We start from the raw sequence: 18,069 nt of genomic DNA on the forward strand, positions 1-18,069 counted from the left end.
GTTTCAATTCAAAATGCCTGAAATTATGTGAAAGTTGTGTGACAACTGACAAATTAATGTTTCTGTAAGATGAAAGTGAGGCTATGTACTGATTACAATGGAGCATGGCATGAAGGCAGTCAAGACAGTCTAGGAGCATACAGCCTGATGGGATAGTACTGGAGGATTACATAGAGTAGAAAGAACTAAATCTGGATCAGTCCTGTCAGTGTTGCCTACCAGCAGTGGTCCCCAGCACACGCTATTTCAGTGACTAGATATTCTATCAGAAGTTTTGTCTACACTGCTCCGGTTAAGAGTCCAATCTCCATGATCAGGTGGCACCAGTGAGTTCACGCTTACAATGGGCAACCTGTTCCACTGCTCCATCAATCTTGTTGAGATTATTTTTTTTCCCCTTAAGGTTCATCTTGAACTTCTTAAACCACAATTCATAGCCATTTCAGTTTGTTACATCCTCTGGCACTACCAAAAAAAGTTTGTCTCTGTCATCCTTGTAGCTGCACTTACAATAGGTGCAGGCAGATAGTAGATTGATTTTGACCCTCCTTTTCACCACGGTAGAGGCACAGATCCTGCACACTCTTTTTGTAAGAGGTGCCCTAGGCCCAGGCCATCTTGATAGCCAGCTGCTAGACCTCTCCACTTTCTTTACATCCCTTTTGAAGCATGAGCCCAGAACTGGACATGGCATTGGGGATAACAATATGTAGAATAACATTTTTCAGTCTGCTGAACTTTTCTTTTTCTAATGCAACCCAGGAAATTTGCACTATTTGCAAGGAGCATACTGTGCAACTGTGCACAAATCCATTCCAGTTTGTGTCTACAATTTGATCTGATCTCATCTAAGGCAGAACTGTCTCAGAGAGTGCCAGTTTGAGTAGTTTAAAATAGTTAACTGACAATTTGATCTCACTTGGGAGATACTCCAAAGAAAGGTTATTTATCAAAACAAACAGTTCCTCATTGACACAGGGGAAAAAAAAGAGTTTATAAGAACTTTGCTCTTATTTATATGCCTAAAGAACAGAATTATTTTTAATAATATCCAGCAGCATCTGTTATTTTCAAAGGGGAGTGCTGAGTAGCCATTTATTTGCTTCTAGCCACAGTTTATTTACTTCTACTCCCAACTGCATTTGTTCTGAGCATTTCTGAGTTTCTGAGACATTCACAAGTCCATTGGTCTACTTGTCAGCCCTTTTGAAAAGGTAGGAGGAAGTTAGGAAATGCAATCTTATAATTCTGAATTTTAAATCCTGCTACTTAATATTGTTTAAAATATGACCTCAGGAACACTGCTGATTAAACAATTCCCACTGTTTAATCTCATTCTTTAGTATTCTTCTCTGATATTTGGCTGAGTGTTTATTACCACTATATAAATGCAAAAGGTTGTTATTTTGAAAGTATAAAGTATAATAGAAGAGATTTAGGTTTTACTCTTCATTATTTTCACTACGTTAAAAAAGGCTTTTTGTCTTTGTAACATCCAAAAAAATAAAGAAAAAAATATCCCTTTAGATTAAAATGTACTCTCACACTGTGCTTAATAGAACTATATATCTATTTGCTTCTAGTACTCTGGACACATTTTTATGTGTTGTGCTGTTATGCATGAAAAATGCTGTAACTTCAGACCAGAAACAGCACACTTATCTCACTGTGCTTTATGTTATATAATTGATCCAAACACAAAAGCGCTGAGGGTTTTTTCGCAGAGATAGACAAATGATTTAACTTTTTAATTAAACTTTAGAGCTTTTAATTAAATGCCTAAATTGCAAAGAACTATTTTGGTTTAAACTGTCTTTAGATTGCTGGATATGTATTTTCCAAATACTGCAGGTAAAACAGACGCTGATGCTTTTAAACCCAATTCTGTTACTAATGTGTTTGAAATGCTTTTGAAGTATCCACTAGCTTCATTTTGTTTCCCATGCTATTGTTGTACTATACTTCCAATGCATTTCCAAGGGAAGCAACGTGGCCCAGCAGATAAAGCACAACTTTTAACAAATTCTGTAGTCTTTTCATCTGACTTGTATCTGAGGTGACCTTGAGGAAGCAGCTTTCATTCTTTACACATCGAACAATCCTGTACCTTCTATATACAGATGAAAAACTCTTTTATACAGGGAGCATTTCCATGTCTGTGCCCAGAATTTCATGTTTGTTACCCCAGTGAGGGATTCTAGACACCACTCCTGTGCTAGAAATAGGAAAATAATTATAATTACACCAACATCTAGATCTCTTCAGTCAGTTTCTTTTGTATGAGGGGAGAGAACATTATTATTAGTCAACACTGGCATGGACAACCACATCTAATTGCAGAAATCAAATATATCAATAATCAAATATCAAATATATCCACCCAATTTCTTTTCTATTTTGAATTCCAGCTATGAAGACACTATTTTTCCATGGAATATCCATTTTCTTTTTATATCTTATAACATTGCTTATAACATATGCACTAAGTCTGTAGACTAACAAAGCTCTGTTAAAAGTGCTTTATATTGCTTAAGCCATGGTATCAGCTGTCTGTCCCCCAGATGCAGATTTGGTGGATGGTGGTGGCATGGAGGAGCAAGAGCAGGGCTGCTCCCTGAAGGAGGGCAACCCAGGAGCTGAGGGTCAGAGCTGTGCTCTCACTGATGAGGACACAGTCCCTCAAGACCTGAGCAGGGCTGCACAGTGATAATAAGAAATTTCTTCTCCAATGCAGTGCACTTCAGACACGATCAAGCTCTAAATGTGGTCCAGGGTTCATCTGGGAAGTCCAGTCAGAAAAAGCAGCAGACTGGGCCAGAAAAAGACCTAGAGACAAAGCTACGACATATGCCCAAGGCCCATGCAAGAAATGGGGCTGCAGACAGACTACCTGTGTCACAAGGCAGTGCAAGACTAAGATCTGTGCAGGACACTGGGATTCTTATAGCATCCATCCAAGGTTTTTCCTGAAGACCAGCCATTGTCTCTGAGGAAATACAGTACGTCCCCACTGCATCCTCACTTTGCAATTTATAAAATGCAATTCCATTCTTTCTAAATGGTTTCCTAAAATCCTGCTGCAGCCCATGCCCAAGGAGAAGGATGTCAGGAAAGCTGAAGAATATATCTTCATTCCCTTCTAATTTGGGAAATGCTAGGCAATGTTGACCAGGTATGCTCAATCTCAGCTACCATAGACTTTGGCAAACACTGCAAAACCTGTATCTAGCAGAAGCCCATTCAGCACTGGATGCCTGCATCAATAATTCAGATTCCCTTTCTATTTTAAGTAATGATCTTGACCTTTTAATGAAGTGATAAGTACAATAATAAATTAGAAATATAAAAGATAGTAAGAAGAGACATGCTAATGCACATAATTAAAATTGGTTTGTTTTCTCTACAAGAAAGAAAGTATAGCTGTAAAACTAAAAGAAATTTGGTCAACTTTTTTGTATGCATAGCACCTGATACAACGTAAACATTTCCAGCTTCAAGTACATCCTTGAGGAAGCTGCCAGAACCTGTTAACTTGTCAGAATAATAGTGAAGTAAAGGGAAGTATTACAATTTCTCATTCTCTTTCTCTGCCATTTAGCTATAGAGATTTGAAAAAGTTCCTTCTTTCATTCCCTAACACAAAATGTCAGCTAATATAAAAGAGGTCAACTTGGTACAGGCCGTACTTCATATTTATTAAATCAATTGAGCTTTTTACTAACACTTGCTTTTAAATAGGGGTAACACCTAAGAACCTAAAAAAAAAAAAAATTTCTAAAATTCAGACCTAGGTACTGTAGCATAATAATTACCATACATTTCTTATCACACTCTCAAGTGTGCATTTGTGTTGTGATAACAGCTACTTTATGCTATTTTACTATTTATTTGAAATATGAGATGAGATTAAAGCTCATTATAAAGTAAAATAAAATCACTTAGATAAGGCAAAATTCAATTCAATTTAAAAATTATCTTTTATTCTAGTATTTTAGGGGTGTTTTGTATTTCATTAACAATTTGGTGTTAAATTTTCTCTGCTGAATAATGATATCACATAATGCTGGCACAAATTAACCAGTCTTAAGGGGGAAGAGGAGGTGGCAGGTTTTCAAGCTATGTAAAATCAAAACAGATAATGAAGGTTTAAACTTCACCGGTATTGACTTTCTGATGAAGAACATCATCCATACATACTTGAATCTACATATACAAAATGCACATTTTTACTCTAAACTGGAAAAGGATGGACCTTATATAATAGCAAATCTGTAATCAGCTGGAGTGATTGATAGGAAATACAAACAAGGTTTCACACCACTTTATTTTATATTTTAGATGTGATGTGCAAAATGTCTGGTAAGGAAAGAATGTTGGTCATTGTAATCTGTATGAAATGGATTAAACTCAAGAAGTTAAAACATTTACTGATCACATTTAAATTAAGTCCATAATGCTTTGACAATAATATTCAGATAACTATTGGTTTTCTGAAAATGCTTCACAAAGTCTGCCCAATTATGAAAACATGAATTGCAGCAAAATAAAATATGAAAAAAGGAATCTAAAGATATGCTTTGAGGGGGAAAAAGATTTTCTAAATATATTGGTATGAGAAATTCTAATTATAGAATATATCCATACTACATTTGAGTGCACTCTCACCAAGTTTGCAGATGACACCAAGCTGAGTGGTGCAGCTGATACACTGGAGGGAAGGGATGCCATCCGGTGGGAGCTTGACAGGCTTGAGATGTGGGTTTGTGTGAGTCTCACAAAGTTCAACAAAGCCAGGTACAAGGTCCTACACCTCAGTCTGGGCAATACCCAATATCAATGCAAACAGGGGGATGAACTGACTGAAAGCAGCCCTGCAGAGAAGGGTTTGGTGGTATTGGTGGATGAAAAATTGGACATGAGCTGGCAATGTGTGCTTGCAGCCCAGAAAGCAAACCATATCCTGGGCTGCATGAAAAGAACTACAGCCAGCAGGTTGAGGGAGGTGATTCTCAAGTACATCAGCAGGAAAAGGATGACTAGGGAAAATGTGGGCCTGCTGCTGAATGAGGTGGGTGCCTTAGTGACGAAAGATGCAGAGAAGGTGGAGCTACTGAATGCCACCTTAGCTTCAGTCATTGCTGCCAAGGCTGGACCTCCAGTTTCCCAGATCCTGGAGGCAAGAGAGGAAGTCTGGAGAAGGGAAGACTATCCCTCAGTTGAGAAGGATCATGTTAGAGATGACTTAATCAAACTTGGCATGCTCAGATCCATGGGCCCCAATAGGATGCACCCCTGAGTGCTGAGGTAGCTGGCAAATGTTATTATAAGCCACCTCCCATTATCTTTTAAAGGTCATGGAGGACAGGAAAGGTGCCTGAGGACTGGAGGAAAGCCAAAAGCCAACGTCACTCCAGTCTTCAAAATGGGCAAGAAGGAGAACCCAGGAAATTACAGGCTGCTCAGACTCACCTCCATCCATGGAAAGGTGATGGAACAGCTCATCCTGCAGGTCATCTCGAAGCATGTGAAGGAACAGGTCACCAGGAGTAGTCAGCATGGATTCACCAAGGGGAAATCATGCCTGACCAACCTGACAGCCTGCTATGATGGAATGCCTGACTGGGTGGACATGGGGAGAGCAGTGGTTGTTGTCTGCTTTGATGTCATCAAGGCTTTTGTCACAGTCTCCTATAACATCCTCATAGGTAGGCTCAGGCAGTGTGGGTTAGATGAGTGGGTGGTGAGGTGGACTGAGAACTGGCTGAATGGCAGAGCTCAGAGGGTTGTGATCAACAGTGCAAAGTCAAGCTGAAAGCCTGGAGCTAGCGGTGTTCCCCAGGGGTCAGCACTGGGTCCAGTCCTGTTCAACTTACTCATCAGTGACCTGGATGAAGTGACAGAGTGTGACCACAGCAAGTCTGCTTATGATACCAAACTGGGAGGAGTGGCTGATGCACCAGAAGGCTGCGCTGCTATTCAGTGAGACCTGGGCAGGCTGGAGATCTGGTGGAGAAGAACCTCATGAATTTCAACAAAGGCAAGTGTATGGTCCTGCACCTGGGGAGGAACAACCCCACGCACCGGTACAGGTGAGGGGGTGACCTGCTGGAAGGCAGCTCTGCGGAGAAGGACTTATGGATTCTGGTGGACAGAAAGTTGCCCATGAGCCAGCAGCGTGCCCTTGTGGCCAAGAAGACCAGTGGGATCCTAAGCGTGGCCAGTAGGTTGAGGGAGGGCATCCTCCCCCTCTATTCTGCCCTGGTGAGGTCGCATCTGGAATGCAGTGTCCAGTTCTGGGCTTCCCAGTTCCAGAGAGACAGGGAGCTACTGGAGAGGGTCCAGCAGAGGGTTGCAAAGATGATTTTGGGGACTGGAGCACCTCCTTTATGAGGAAGGATTGAGAGCTGGGACTGTTTAGCCTGGAGAAGAGAAGACAGAGAAATATCTTAAGGGTGAGTGTCAAGAGGATGGGGCCAAGTGGTGCCCGGTGACAAGACAAGGGGCAACGGGCACAAACTGCAGAGAGGTTGCGGAGTCTCCTTCTCTAGAGACATTCAAAACTTTCCTAGATGTGGCTCTGTGCAACCTGCTGTAGGTGAACCTGCTTTCACAGGGGATTGGACCAGGTAATCTCCAGAGGTCCCTTCCAGCCCCGACCATTCTGTGATTCTGTGATTGATTCTACAAATCTGTGTTTCTGTCCCTCTACTCCATTCTTATGACACTCCACCTGAAGTGCTGTGTCCAACTTTGGAGCGCCCAGCACAAGAAAGACATGGACCTGTTAGAGCTATCCTGCTATCCTGCTTTAAAAAATTAGCAGAATATTTACAATATTGGTAAACATTTTTATTAAAACATTGTTTATATATATATATAAAAAGCTGTCACACTTCAAAAACTACTTGAAATGCTAAATTGAAAGGGAATGGAGATTTTGTGGTAGAGCACAAGATGGATTGTGTTTATCCAAATTCTATACAACATTTTCAGCAATTATTTTGAAATAAATCACTCCTGACTACACAAATAAGAAACACAAAGATCACTGGAATGATAACGATGAGGCCATGCACTCTCACTTCTGTGTACAATTGATTGCTGCTCACAAGGGATGTCACTTCTTAAGCCAAAACAAATCTCACCAGTGTCATTTATCCACAGTATAAATTCAGTTCCATTTCAGAATGTGGCAACAGGCTTCTAAAACTGGAAAAAAAATAGGGATAGAAGAAGAGTTGTCTTGCATTTCTACAGGCAACATAGGCATGATCTTCAGGCAGATATTCACAAATACTATTTTTTTTCCCTGGGTTACCTCTTTAGGCCCCACATCTGCTTTCCAGAAAAGGTCTATGTATCATGCAAAAGCTTCCTTTTTCTGGGAAAAAATAACCTCAGAAACACAACTTTCTTGCTAAACAAATCCCTGATTACAATTTTCCTTTAAAAAATACCAGTTGTGATCCCATTCAACTCAGTCTAGAAAAACAGGAGGGATGTCAAGCAGGTGGGAACAGTGTGCAACATTTCTGGGAGCACTGCCTGTACCTCCTTTCCTTAACTATTCATCTTCTCCTTTTTAATGGAAGAAAGAGAGGTTCAAAAGAACCTCTAGAAGGTTTTCTAGAACGTCTTTTGACTAGAAGGCAGTCAAATTGACTTTTACAGTTTCTTCATGTTTGTTTATCAGCATCCTATACATGCAAGAAGCAAGATATACATACAAGCCTTTTATAATACTAAAATAGTGATTATTTTCATATTTTTGAAAATAGTTGCTTATAAGCCAGCCAAAAAACATGTTTACTTCATATACAAGGCAACTCATGCTGGCAAACAGCTCTGGCACACATTGGAACTCTCCCTGGGACACTCAAATCTAAAGTACATGCCAAAGATATTTGGACAATCTGATTTTTATGCCATCAGAACTCATCCACTGCCACAAAAGATAACAAAAAATGTTTTTACAAATGCATCAGGTACAAAAGGAGAGCCAAAGATAATCTCCACCCTTTATCAGATGTGGCAGGGAACATTGTCACAAAGGATGAGGAAAAGGCTGAGGTATTTAATGCCTTCATTGCCTCAGGCCCCCAAGCGGGAGGTCTGGGTCAAGGAGCAGAATGGAGCCCCCACAGTCCAGGAGGAAACGGTCAGTGACCTGCTGCTTCACTGAGACACACACAACTCTATGAGGCTGGATGGGATTCAATAAAGGGTACTGAGGGAGCTCATGGAAGAGCTCACCAAACCACTCTCCATCATTTATCAACAGTTCTGACTAACAGAGGAGGTCCCAGAAGGCTGCAGGTCAGCCAATGTGACACCCATCTACAAGAAGGGCAGGAAGGAGGATCTGGGAAACTACAGTCCTGTCAGACTGACCTTGGTGCTGGGGAAGGTTATGGAGCAGATCATCCTGAGTGCCATCATATGGCACATGCAGGACAACCAGGTAATCAGGCCCAGCCAGCATGGGGTTATGAAAGGCAGGTCCTGCTTGAGGAACCTGAGCTCCTTCTACAACAAGATGACCCGCCTAGTGGATGAGGGAAAGGCTGTGGATGTTGTCTACCTGTGCCTTACTAAACCTTTGATGCCATCTCCCACAGAATTTCCCTGGAGAAACTGGCTGCTCATGGCTTGGATGGGTGTGCTTTGTGTGGGGTTAAAAGCCAGCTGGACAGCTGAGCCCAAAGAGCAGCACTGAATGGAGTTATATCCAGCTGGTGGTCAGTCACAAGTGGTGTTTCACAGGGCTCATGATTGGGGCCAGTCCTCTCTAAGATCCTTATCGATGATCCAGATGAGGGGATTAAGTGCACCCTCAGTAAATATGCTGAAAACAAGTTGGGTAGGAGTGTTGACCTCCTTGAGGCTAGGAAGGCTCTACAGAGGGATCTGGACAGGCTGGATTGATGGACTGATGGGCCAATTGTGTGAGGTTCAACAAGGAGAAGTGCCAGGTCCTGCACTTGGGTCACAACAACCCCATGCAATGCTACAGGCTTGGGGAAGTATGGCTGGAAAGCTGCCTGGTGGAAAGGGACCTGGGGGTGCTGGCTGACAGCCAGCTGAACATAAGCCAGCAGCGTGCCCAGGTGGCCAAGAAGGCCAACAGCATCCTGGCTTGTATCAGAAACAGTGTGGCCAGCAGGACTAGGGGGGCAATTTTCGCCCTGTATTTGGCACTAGTGAGGCCACACTTCAAATCCTACGTTCAGTTTTGGGCCCCCAACTACAAGAAAGACATTGAGGTGCTAAAGCGTGTCCAGAGAAGGGCAACAAAGCTGTTGAAGCATCTGTGCTTCACATAGTGAATACAGTCTTATGAGGACATAAACACAAGTCTTATGAGGAGCAGCTGAGGGAACAGGGTTAATTAGTCTGGAGAAGGGAAGATTCAGGGTGGTCCTTAACACTCTCTACAGCTACCTGAAAGAAGGCTGTAGGCAGGTGGGGGTCAGTCTCTTCTCCCAGACAACAAGTGACAAGGGAAGAAGAAATGGCCTCAAGTTGCTCAAGGGGATGTTTAGATTGGATATTAGGAAAAATATTGTCACTATAAAGGGTGCTGAAGCATTGGAACAGGCTGCCCAGGGAGGGGTGGAACCACCGTTCCTGGAAGTACTTGGGGACATGGTTTATTGATGAACTTGGCAGACCTGGGTTAACAGTTGGACTTGATGATCTTAAAGGTCTTCTCCAACCTAAATGATTCTATGAATTTCTTAAACACTGTTTAAAGCTGGTTTGAAGGCTGTAATACGGAAAGAAAAAGTGATTGTTATCTAATTAAACATGGGAAAATAAGGCTAACTACGGCTAACTTAGGGTAAACTATTAATTCTGGTTAGTATTGGAAAGGCAGGAAAAAACATGTTCAGCAAAAGATACAGTAATTTTTAGTGTTCAGAACTTAGGAGGCTGCTAGGCAAAAGGAGAGAGTTTTTATTAAAAAAAAAAAGAAACAGGAAATTAATTCATTCAATAACGACTATCTTTATGTTTAGGTAGTTGGACCATAATATTTGAATTCCCCAATAGTGCAATATGTGATCATTTAGGTTCCTGCTGCGAGTGTTTTGAAATGTTACCCTTGGCAACACTAACAAAAGGTCACTTCTATTTCTGGTTTGTCGTGGCTCTATGAGCTGCCGATATTTTCATCATGAGAGTAAATATCTTGGTAATCATTTTGTGGGTTCTGATTCCCTTAACCTTTAATGGAACATGACTGCAGATTGAGAACAGCTTTTTGCAGTTTTTGCTAACTTAATCTAAGAGGAATCTGGACTTCCGTATGAATAACGCTGTGTCCAAGTGAGTTACCATGAAGTCATCCCATCCACTAGGACATGAACCATAAAATAATTAGGTGGTAGCATTATGGCAAAGCTGAAAGGAGGAAGATCAGACCCTGAACAATGATTTCAATGAATTTTGATTTACTCTATACTAGAATATTTACACTATTCAGGACCAAATTAGACCTTACTGAATCATAATGGTCCTTAGTCTTGTCTTTGAATATTATATTCAATAATATAATTGATCTATCTGTTTCTTCAACCATACAGCAGCCAGTAAGTTCAAAGCAAGCCAGATTTTAGGCACAGATTCTGCCTATAGGCTGTGCTTACAGCTGTCTTGAGATTTATCTGCCTTTGAGAAAGAACACATAGGCTTTTGAAGGCCTATGTTTTGTAGATTAAACAGGCTTGTTCAGTTGTTGGCAGTGAATATTAAAGTACTTTAATTATAAGTACTAGTTAATTGTGGCCTTTTGCATGAATTATTCCCATTTCACCTGCAATGAATACTTTCTTTTAGTTTTAAAAAACAATTATGAAACCTGAATCTATCTTTTTGTTAATAGTAATTGGAATACTGCGCAAGATATCTGACCGTTAGATATTACTGTCCTATGTCTTGACATTTTAGTTGTTAAAATTTGTTTCTTCAAGGATACCAAAGTCTTCTAAACAAAGGAACAGATCCAGGTCAATAATTACTTAAACGGAGCTTTCAAAACCTGTAAACTGATAAGGACCTTGGGTCTCTACAGAATCCCTGTTATGAGCTGCCTTTTTAATTTGCTTTGTCATTAAGACTTCTACTGTGACATCAGCCTTGTCTTCTTGACATCCAATATGAAACAATTAGAAAGACAAGACAGCACAGGGATTTTTTTCAAAACTCTCATAGCCTAGGTAGATTTGAAGAGGCTGTCTAGAAGAAGCAGGTTTGCAACACATCAGGTTATGGCTTCTCACACCACAACTGTCCTACGTTGTCATATGCAAGAACATTTGTTTGGAACACACACAGATTATTATTACTCTTTCCATATTTAAATACAATATCCATTCCTACTTCTCTAGACATACACAATTAAGTCTTCAAGATAGTTGCACACATTAGACACTGCATACGTTAGATTTTATGAAGTAAAGTTCAGCTAGCTATTTCAGCGAGTAATTAGAGTATTTAATATTATGCATAAGATAATTAGGAAAACCAACTACTAATGGATTAAAATGGTAAACAACCTAAGTCAACACCACTCAGAATGTATATACTTTATTCCTGGTGCATTTTCTAGCACTGCTAATACACAGTCAAATTAATCATGTCAGTATATGCCCCCAGATCAGAAGTGATTAACCCATCTAATTGGTGCAGATTGCAAAGTTTTTCAGGAAGGGTATAATTGATTATAAAATAGATGGAGGGCTGTCTTCCCCACAAGGTTCTTATTTCTTTTTGTTTGCATGCACATGCAAATGCTATGTGTTTAGTCTTTTTAAGTCATATTTCTTCTAAAAAAAATTTTATATCGGTAGTTCTTATTTCCATTCTTCATACGATCAGGTGACTAAACTACAATAACAAACTGGGAGATGAGTGAAATGGGTATTTTTCAAAATAACTTAAACCAACAGAAACCATTAAAAGTTTATCGTAAAATAAATAAAATGCTAAAACTAGCTATCCACCTTTTTATGATCTTACCTACTTTGAAGTGCTTTTATAAGTGCTCTCCTTATTGATTTATTTGTCCACAAGAAGAGAGCAATAAAAATACCTGGCCAGTCTGAACATTTTAACACCACAAAATATAAACCTATGTATCTCATAAGGACTCAGGCTTTTAAAATGTTGACATTTTTATTTCTGTTTCACCATTGGGGTTGTTTAATCTGAGACACGAACAAGCAAAATGGAAAATACTTGAGAAAGGGTTTCTATAAGTGCTGGTGGCCAAGAGGAAAAACCTTTATTGAACTCCCATTTTACATTATTCTCAAACTGTCAGGGTATGACTTTGCTCCCACTCAAACATAATTCAATGAAATTAATGGATTTGAGACGGACCCTTCCATTTCAGGCCCCTTTTTCCTGGTGCTCAATCCCAGACCTATCTGAGATTCCCAATGCAATGTGTGGAATTAGCAAAGCAGGATTGTTAAGGGAAAGATTGTTAACTCTGAACTAGACCAGATGATAGATACATGAGCTTGCAGGAACATGCATGTCATTATATAAATCTGAATAACTCATATATGTTAAAGAGAGGCCCGTCCCAGGTTACTGTGCTTAGCATGCAGATCCAGCAGGGAAAATGCGGCACTGAAGTTGGACAAAATGTTAATTATTATATTTTTGATTATTCAAAAACTTTCTGTTGATCTTCTTTCATCTGCATTTCACTTAAACATACTCATCTTTTTTTTGTTTTTTTCACATAGAGCTTCTCAAGAAATGCATTAACACGACATCATTAGGGACTAAAAGAGGTACAAGATATCAGAGTAGAGGTTAAAGTCTTCGTAACTCACTGTATTTGACAAATTATTTGTTCTTTTAATCTTTCTTAAATATTCTTAAAAATTAATTAGAAAGTATCCGAATATGCTGTTTAGTCAACAGTGAAAAACTATTGTAGAATTTGACACTCACTTTATGAAAAAAGTGTGCCAGAAGACAGACCGTCTCTGCAGCACAGTTTGGGAAGAATTTGTTTAACAATTTTCCAGGACTTCAGTATGAAATCCAGTATAGAACAATAGGTATCTTTGAAATAATCATCATAAGTCAACTAGTAACTAACACAACAATTTCATTTTTCCAAAACCAGAAAATTCAAGATATCTGGTATCTAAAGTACTTGTTTATGTAGAATGTGTTCAGTTTTCTATCAGTTCCTGCCTTTACAGCCAAAAGGCTGTTAAATGAGGTGATCACCTCACACGACACCTGTAAGATAAATGCCTGAGTTGGCGTGTTGGCCCAGGTGATTCGATCATGACAATCAGTCATATTTTGTTCTTAATCAAGTTACAAAAAATAATGGACTTGTAACGCTTGTCATCTAACTAGTCACAGATTGGGGCTATCAGATATAGACTGGCATTCAATCCCCCAGTTGTTCTGTAATACAGTCAAAAATCAGAAGCATTACTTACTATTGGAATTAATTTTTTTCCTTAGTGTAGTAGGAATTCCAGTAATAGGGAATTCTTAGAATATATGGGACAAGTCTGAAGCAAAGAAGTCATGACCCCACTGCTTGGTGGATAACAGCATGAAAGCATGAGCAGCTGAATTCGATAACAAACAGGTACTTAGCTGGCAGCAGGGCTGGAGCACTGAAAAGGCAGTGCAGCTGCACTAGGCAGATTATTGGAGGATCAGTTCAGGAGTTTAAGACTAACAACACAAATAAAATTACAAGACAGTAAAGAGTTGAAAAATAAGAAAAGAAATATTTGTCACGGTCTTTCAAAAATAATTTAAAATATAATAGTGCATTTCTTCTCCGGACGTTCTCTGGTGGGAATCTAACAACACTAAGGTTTTTTTTGAATTCTATCTCATGATATGCCTGAACAGATCTTGAGGTAAAGTTAAAACGGATGCATTGGCCATCCAAACTGGAGTTGTGCTACAGGTCATATGTAAAACAAAAACAAAACCAAAACCAACAAAAAAACCCACCAGAAATATAACAAGGTACCCCTTTAACAAAAAGCATACCAAGAAACCTACTCTTCTTGTCAAGCATTGCTGATTGGAATGCCAGGGCTCCAAAAACCTTTTCATTACGGTGTAACAAACTGTGAAAGTAGATTTCTAGAACAACTGTAACTGCAACAAACAATCCTGCTGCTAAAAGAATTGGATGAATGTAATTTTAAATCACTGTAATAAGCACATGTCAATGGCCAGGAGCAGACAAAAAGCAATTTAAGAATAAAAACAGAGTCATAAAATATTCAAGGAGGCCAGAGGATTAGCACCCAAAGCAAGTAGCATTAATTATGACTTCTAAAGCAGAAAAATTTGCTGATAGACCAAACGTCAATTAACAGCAACTGCTCTGAGCCAGGTTTTAAACACACTACATGAAAACAGTAATTATACAATGTTATACAGTAAGAGATGACACAAAGTTAAGATCAAAGGTTAATTATACAGTTGCCTACGAACTTGGACTAACAAAAGTCCCATGAATGTTAAGGCCAGCAATAAGGCACTTTTGTCAAGATAGATAAATATAGAAAGAAGGAAAAATGGACACGCATTTTCAAAACCATAACAGTAGAACGCCAGTGAAATTCTGCCTAGCATCATGCTTACAGCTGGAAGAGTATTCTTCCCACACATTAACCCCAAAACAATCAGGAGTCTCTAGAAAAACAATAATGCTCTAGACAATCAAAACAAACTTAAATCTGACCCTCGGGACATCTGAAGGTGATTTTAATTTATGTGCAATATGATTAAAAATCTAATCTAATAAAAATAAATTTTCCACTATAATAGAAAGCTCATAAAAACCAAAAGTAATTTTTAAAGAAACTAAAGCATAATTCAGAGAGTATCAGCATTTGGATTCAAAGAAATCACCATTAACAAGATATGGATTATTTTCTGCATGACATTATCATAGATTACAGCAATTTTAATATTGTTCCCAATGAGAAGATCTAAAACTTCCATATATAAGAGAAGACAGAAACTTTTCAAGTATCCTTTTTTTCTTTTTAACTGAATTTTGAGAAATAATAGGGAAACGAAAAAGCTATAAAAACAACATGATATAAGGATACATCAATAAACAAGTTTAAGTCATGGCTCAAAAACTCTTTTCACCAAAACCTTGCAAATCTTTCTTCAACTCAGGTAAAAAAGAATAAAGAAAGTAACACCTGAAGAACTCTTAAGAAATCTTGGAAAGACCACAGTCACAATGAAAGCTGAAAATCATAAATGAATTACACAAACAGGACACTAGAATACCCAGCATAATATAAACAAAGTGACAGCATAGTTGCAAAAGTAACACAGATATTTTCAGATGAAAACAGGGTTATGGCATATATAAGTATGAAAAAAGCCCTCTTAAAAACCATATTTTTCACTAAATTATGAAGGGAGGAAAAAATGTGGTAATTAATTACTTAATGAATGATTCAGTAATGAATAACATATCATTTAAATTATATATATAAATCTAAAGCCAAACTGAACAGTGATAACCTAGTAGCCTTGAGTTTGACTGATGAACTGTACTAACATTTTATCTTATAGAAATAAAAAACTTTCTCAGATTAAAGCTGTGGGAGATGAAGTCACAGGCAGTGTTCCTACCCAGAAGACCATATGCTTACCAGATATCAATCCTAAACACATTTACCAAAAAGGGAAGCAGATGGCAAAAAGCTCTTACCATAAACTTACTAGATTTATAAAATGCACGCCATTGCCATTCACTGCAGAACACAGTGAAATATAATGATATGCCAATAAATAATTAACATCATTAAGACTTTAGATCCTACACCCAGTTAAGATTGCACACTCGAACTAAGCTCAGGCTTAAGCAAATGGTTCAACATAATGACAAGTGGTGTCACGAACACATCTTTCCTGCTTGACTTTGCCACTCCATTAATTTCAGAAAAAATCCTACTTAGACAAAACAACAGCATTGCCTTGCTCCACAGAAGGATCACTGAAGATGTACGTGTGGCTAATAAAATAGCTCTTGGAAGTAACAGCTTAACCAACATGCAAGCAAAGAACAAAAATAGTAGGCCATCCTAATACAAAATTAAACCACAAAATTCTAATAAGGACTTCTAATCAAAACTTAACATAACCTTAGAGGACAAGGAATATGAGAATTAAGTAAATTTACCTATTTTGGCTGTAACACAAGCAGGTGGGGACATCAATAAGGCAATTATTTTAAATCTGCAAGATGGAATCTTAGTAGTTATTAATAATTTTGCTTAGAAAAATCCTAAAGACCAAATTCCAGATCTTTAATTCAAATTTTAGTTTTGCTTTTAGCATAATATATTTAGAAGCTGAAAATATTCCAGAATAATAGGTAGATGCATAATGGCCTGTGAAAGAAAACATGAGAAATTTGTAGATATAAATCTAACAAATGCAGCATTTTCTGACACCTTCACCTCATCCTAAAATTCAAAGAAGACAGAAACATGAGAAGGTTGGCAGCAGGTGAAGCCAATTCACCTTCTGTGACAGGTGTTGGATAATACTAAAGTGCTGGCAATTTCAGACTTTAACAGCACAAGGTCATCCAAGGATACTGGAGCTTTCCCTGTGCCCCTGTTACTTCTGGTGTTCTGGGAAGAATCTTTTGTATGTTGTTCTGAAAGCAGGTAATGGAATACACAGATTTTTCTCTTTGCAGCTCATTAAGTTCACCATCACTTTAACCTTCACAGCATTACTAATCCAGAACTTAATCTGATGCAAGGTATTTATTAGTTAGCACGAGTTTGTTACCGTGGTGTCCTGCTGTTAGCAAGGAGGCTGTACATAGAGCTCCATTTGAAAATCGTTCAGGTTTACTAACCGTGGGCAACACAATTTTATGGACAGGTATGACACTGATATTTGGAGGGTTAAAGGCAACTGTTAAATGAGTGGCCTCACCAACATCGTAGAACCATGAATTAAAACAATCCTTACATACCTATCAGTCCTTTATCTGTGATTTATAAATAGAATCTTAAACTCAGAATATACTCCAAACCATTTTACCTTTGGAAAGCCATCAGATAACTTCTATTTCTACTTCTAGTTTTTATCACACAAACCGTAAACAAGGTCAGAACTGTTAAATTATTCTTTCATACATACACACCTGAAGCTATTCTGGCCACAGTATTTATATAACCTAACAAACAATTCCAAAACCAAAAAATAATTAGCCAGGCAAAAATATATTTGGAGTCTTTCCTCATGAAATTTCTCACGCATCCAGTTTTGTCTTGATACTTTTGACACAAATTTAACGTTTTGTTGTTCTGCATAAAAGGATTTAAAATTCCAGATACCAATATGTTAATGTTAAAGCTTTAACTAGGTTTTTAATGTAATATATGTATGTATATTACATATATATATAATTTCTCATTGTTTCCTATTGTAGGCAACATGCACTACCCACATCAAACTTTACAAAATACCATGTTGGAGACAAAAAGTTCCTCCTGAGGCTGCCTGCTGCTTACAGGTCTTTGAAGACCAAAGTTTCCCCTTTTATCTCCTTCTAGACCATTGAAATAAGTGAGATAATTTGCTCAGGAGGGAACCTGTATGACTAATATGCTTCAGTCCCATACAAATAGGAAGGAAGAGAGTATACAGAAAGCAGAAGGCTCTGTTTATCTCCTTCCCCTTCTGTATCTTTTAAAAATCCAAGCTCTGTCATTGTGGCAAAAGCTCTTTATTTCTAAATAGCTTGTGAACTCCACAGAAAGTTTTAACATCATACACCTGCAGTGACAGGTAGCATGGAAAGAGATCCTTGCACTCTGACTTGGAGGTTTAAATCTCAATTAGTTGCTGCAAGCTCTCTCTGTAGGCCACAGAAAGGAACAGGGACTTTCAGAGGGTGATTCACTACATAATATAAAATACTTCGCTCTGGTCTTAATAGATCAGATGAGATGTTCTCTGTTAGTTTCCACTGACTGCAAAGGCAACTAGGCTGACAAGCTCAGATTTAAACATCAT

The 18,069-nt window shown here is 38.6% G+C and overlaps 1 protein-coding gene across 1 annotated transcript in view; it reads left to right on the plus strand.

Moving 5' to 3' along the window:
* Positions 1–323: 323 nt before the first annotated feature.
* Positions 324–18,069, plus strand: part of ARHGAP42 (Rho GTPase activating protein 42) — a 215,959-nt gene continuing 198,213 nt past the window's right edge. Inside the window, exon 1 of the mRNA XM_080376482.1 lies at positions 324–9,704. The gene's annotated coding sequence lies outside the window, so the exon portion shown is untranslated. The remainder of the gene's footprint in view (positions 9,705–18,069) is intronic.

Source organism: Falco punctatus (genome assembly GCF_963210335.1).
Source record: "Falco punctatus genome assembly, chromosome: 2".
Taxonomy (NCBI): Eukaryota; Metazoa; Chordata; class Aves; order Falconiformes; family Falconidae; genus Falco; species Falco punctatus.